Source organism: Rhea americana, unplaced genomic scaffold (genome assembly GCF_003343005.1).
Source record: "Rhea americana isolate MKP2758 unplaced genomic scaffold, rheAme1 scaffold_11, whole genome shotgun sequence".
Classification (NCBI taxonomy): Eukaryota; Metazoa; Chordata; class Aves; order Rheiformes; family Rheidae; genus Rhea; species Rhea americana.
This window is the reverse complement of record NW_028185150.1, coordinates 4,500,564-4,505,349: the sequence shown is the minus strand read 5'-3', so window position 1 is coordinate 4,505,349 and position 4,786 is coordinate 4,500,564.

The window sequence follows — 4,786 nt, the reverse complement described above, 5'->3', positions numbered from 1 at the left end:
CGTGCGCGCCCCGCACCTCGCGCATGCGCTCGTCAGCGGCGCCAGGGGCGGGGCGGGGCGGGGCGGCCCGCGCAGGCGCAGTAAGCGGCGCGGCGCCCTGGCGGCGGTAGCGCCGGGTACTGCGGCAGAGCCGTTATCTGCCGTAACGGGCAGCAGCGGGGTGGGGGAGGTAGCGGTGTGGGGACCTGTGTGGATTTCCTCTGGAAAWGGAGGGCGGGTACGAGCCGCGTACCGCTTCTGAACCTAGAAGGGCATGAGGAACTCCCTTTGGCTTAYAAGTTACTTAGCAGTTTAAGTGGAAGCTCTGTATCTCACTAGTAAACGTTTACTACTTTAAAAGTAGAAATACCCTGCTAAAAMAAAACCTGGACCAAGTCAGTCTGTTAAATTTAGGACTAAATTTMGTACCAAATAAGTTAGGCCCTAAATGCCAGGGAGCTGTAGTGAGAGCATCCTATCAGTCTTTTAGCATCAAATGCACAGACAGCTTTGAACATCAGAGGCAAATGCGCTTTATCCCTTACCCTTTAAATTATCCCAGAACTGCCTTTTTGCCCCGACAGCCTGCCYCATCAGGTGATTCGCCACTGTCATCCACTGCAGGGCTGGTGCCACAGGCACCTTATTCAAATTGATGCAGTTGATGTTAAATCAGCAGAGTGCCACACACCAATTTAGAATCCATTAGAAGGTTTGGAAACAGGAACAGAGAGACCTCAGGTTGGTTACCCTCCAAGTAACGTACTTATGAACAGCAYTCAAATTCACATGGGCAACTTCCATGCCAACATTACAACCAGTGYCGTGCTGTGGTTGCCGGTCCGACTTCGAGTTTATCTCAGATCTCAACAGCCAGCAGCGTAACAGAGGACATCCTTGCACCACTTTGAATGGTCTTGTGGCCTGTTTTGCCAGCAGTTTCTAGTGTGTGAGTGGCATTGCACTTCAACACGCTAGACTGCCAGCTCTGCCAAAAATCACAGAAATCCTGTCAGTGTTGGGCACATGAGCATGCTGATTTTCCGCTTGTTCCAGAAATAACATTAAAACTCAGATATAACAAAGGATGAAGAAGACGGTTCAGAATCACCTGCTTTGACTGTTTAAGTTTAAGAAACAGTTCCTGTCCTGAAGAATTTAATGTGCATCCATATAGTCTGTAGTAGAGAGCGAGCCAGTTCTCAGCTGAAAATCTTTAGGCTTTCCCATAATGAAGGTTTTCTTCACTGAAATACAAGCTGCAGGCAACAAACAGCTGCTAGGCATGGAAGGTAACCTGAAAGCACTGGTAAGTCCACAGTAAGAACAGCCAGAACAGTATTAGTTTTTCACAGAACTGAACATTTATGTATACGCTCAGCAATTTTTCATACTAACCTTAAAGCATGTTTCATTAAAAGGCAGGATTGGGTTTGTAGTTGCTAGTGGTTTTTGTATCTGCCACCAAGCAAAAGGCAAAGCATTTCAAACACACATGCACACATACATACACTACACACACACGCACACTTATTATTACATTGTCTATTAAGTAGGAAGAAAAAAAAATCTTCCATAGAAATGAAAATGCTTCATTTTCCAAATAATTCCAAATAATAATGAAAATTGTTCCTTTTAATGGTTTCTTGTTAAAAGGTACCTCTGAAGAGGAAAATTCTGCCTTCAATCTAATAGTCCTGATTTACTCTGAGTCAACACTAACTTAGCAGTTTTCTTTTCACCTTAATTCTCAACTCTGTCTACACATCTGATTTGCTATTTTTTCCATAGACAGTTGACTTAAAATCAATGCAAGATCATCCTGAATTGGCTAAAAAACAGAAACAAACAAAAAAAATCACCCCCAACCAAATGAAAAATCCAACTGAAAAAAAAGCAAACACACAACTGAAAATAAATTTACAGTGACCAGACCATTTGTATCAAAATCAAAATACTGATTCAAGCCAACTTGAAACAATTTGAGAATATCAATAGAAGGTGTTAGAGTTTAGCTAAACTAGTTAAAATTATACCTTTAGTTAAAATGATGTAATTCTGAAACTACACAAGGTATAATTCCAATAAAATTTATATCCAAGATACCTTTGCTGTAGACTTAACATTCCTTATATTTCTGAACATTAAAAATACAAGCATCTTTCATGTGTTTCTTCATGCATAAGGGAAGAGAAAATGAGTATAAATGTCTACATTCATAGGACCTTAAAAACAAAAAACCACACACGTTAAGTTTCCCATTGCTGAGCTGCTAGAACAATGGTTAGGAGTCTTATGTTTTAGAGTCAATTTTAAAAGTTTTAAAAGCTGCAAGCTGAAATGTAACTCGATAGACAACAATTATCTTCTACTGTTGATAAGAGTTCATTTGGTGGATAATACCCTATCTGTAATATAGCAAATAAGCATAATGCTTTGCTAGATCTGAACCAAAGTGCAACATCCCCGTCAGCTCAACAGTAATACCAGTAAACTAAAGTGTTATYTTATCTTGGGTGGGATTTGGTTTTACTTTCTAGAGGACATTAAAGACCTCCATAAAAATAACCTTGAACTTCTGCKGGTTCTAAACTGGAATCACTCAAAATCTAGAAAAGAATTCACCAGTTTTATTATACTGAGCAGTAAACAGGCAGTTTCCAACCGGACTCTATGGTCTAGCCTTAACTCTACTTTTCATTATTGTTTTGATTGACTGTGCTTTCTTCTGGTATCTGAAGTTTTGTGGTTATATTTAGTCATATCCATCTTAGCGTTCTTTTGCATTTCTTTGCCTTTGAGCAAAGAAACCTCAGTTCCCCTTGCTTCAGATTATTTTCTCAAAATTGATTCGTATTACAAATTTCCCATGCTGAAATCAGTATCTGTGCTACTATTTTAACCATCTACTTTAAAGCACTACAATATCTATGCAGTATAAACTCTTCCGACCAAAATAAAAACTTTTCTTTATTCTGGTTTTCTGTCACCTCATCTCTGGCTCTCAGGTGCTAGTAATTTTTTCTTGCTTTTAAAGGCATAATCTTTGTTTGTTGAATCTTCCTGTATATGTTTCTACATATACAATTTACAACTTATTTCAAAGCACTAGACTACTACTGCTTTACATTATGCATCTTCAAAAGTGACAAAGCTAGCTATCAGTAAATTATATGTGCTCACAGTCTAAAATGACTCAGATTATGGGAAACTAATAGCAAATAGATTGCGGAATGTTCAGAAGAAAGCATATTGGGAGTCTTTCTCCTGTGAAACAGGCTGCACCAACTATTAAGAAAAGCTTCTGCTTTATGAACATGCAATTATTACAAATGTTCATACAGCAACAAGATACGGGAAAAATGCTGTTACTCCCCCAAGTCATACAGAACTTGTATTGGGCATAAGAGCAACAAAATGGAGAACAAATTAGCTGATAAAAGCATTTTCTGATAATTCATGCTGGACTTGTTGGCTAATATCCCAAATGTTGAACAAGAAAGGGGGAAAATGAGATTAGTTAAATGTTGAACAGTAAGAACCGTCTTCAGCATTGCCCAAATTACAGATGTCTCTCTATTTCTTTAGCACTTAAACTGAGCAAGTTTTAATGAGATGAACATGTACTTCTAGACTACAACCTCTTTCTCCTTTTAAAAGAATTCTTTCTGCTGCTAATCAGCAAGCATTATACAAACTAATTTTAATTTATGTCAAACTCAGTAAGACAAGAAAAACACATTAGTTCTACAATACTCAGAGAGGAAAGGAAAAATGCCGTTTTACTGAGAGTCCTGAAGGGGAAAACCTGTGTCAGAGATAGACAGATGGGTAATTTAAAATTTACAGGAAGACAAATTTAAGGAATAGTGAAAGCCAATTTTAGGGGGTTGACTTCTAGATACCTGAAGCAATACAGTCCCAGAATTCTTAAATCTAAATATAGTCCAACAATTTAATGATGAATTGAAACAGTGATTGGAAGTGATATATATTCTGGATTTCCAAATTCAAAATTGCTTACAAAATGTAACTATATTGGAAAAAAGGTCATCTTTTAAAATTACAGGCACCACTGATTTGATAAAAATAGAAAGTCTTCGTCATGTTTTGGTAAATAATCTCTGCAGAATAGCAGATAATGGAAAACAAAACTGCATTAAGAATCAGTGTTTTTAATTTGAGTCAGATTATTAACAAGAAAGATTACTTGGATCCATCTGGTACTATTTTGTCTATTAGGACAAAATTCTGCAGTTCCTATTTGGTCACAGGAACATCAATACCGAAAAGTGGTATCAGTCTCAAGGATGTGGTATTTGGAAGTGAACTGTACTAGTCAGAAGAAGAAGAAAAACATGCTTGCTCCACCCTCCATCCCTCCTCAGGGCAAATAAATCAGTGAAGCTATAGTAAAACTTCAGTAGTATTCTGAAATTAAAATAATCTGGATTATTATTACAAGGCCTGATTTCTTAAAAAGAAGTCTTATTCCATTATTAGCACCTCYATGTTATTAATTTTTAGAAGCTGCTGACAATCATGGAAGTTTTGCAGATTCATGGTATCATGATGATACTTTGATACTCTGAATTGTTAAAGACCTTTTTCCTGCTTTCCTTTTCTACCTCCCAATGAAGTGCCATCTTCATATACATACACACACACTGCTTTGCAAATTGCTGTGTCTCATTGCATTCAAAACAATAAAAGTATTTTTACAATAAAAACCCCAGTGTAGTAAGTTAATAAATGTTCTATTTTTAAGACTAAAGCTACTTTGCTTTCTTTCTTCCTTATTCCCTTC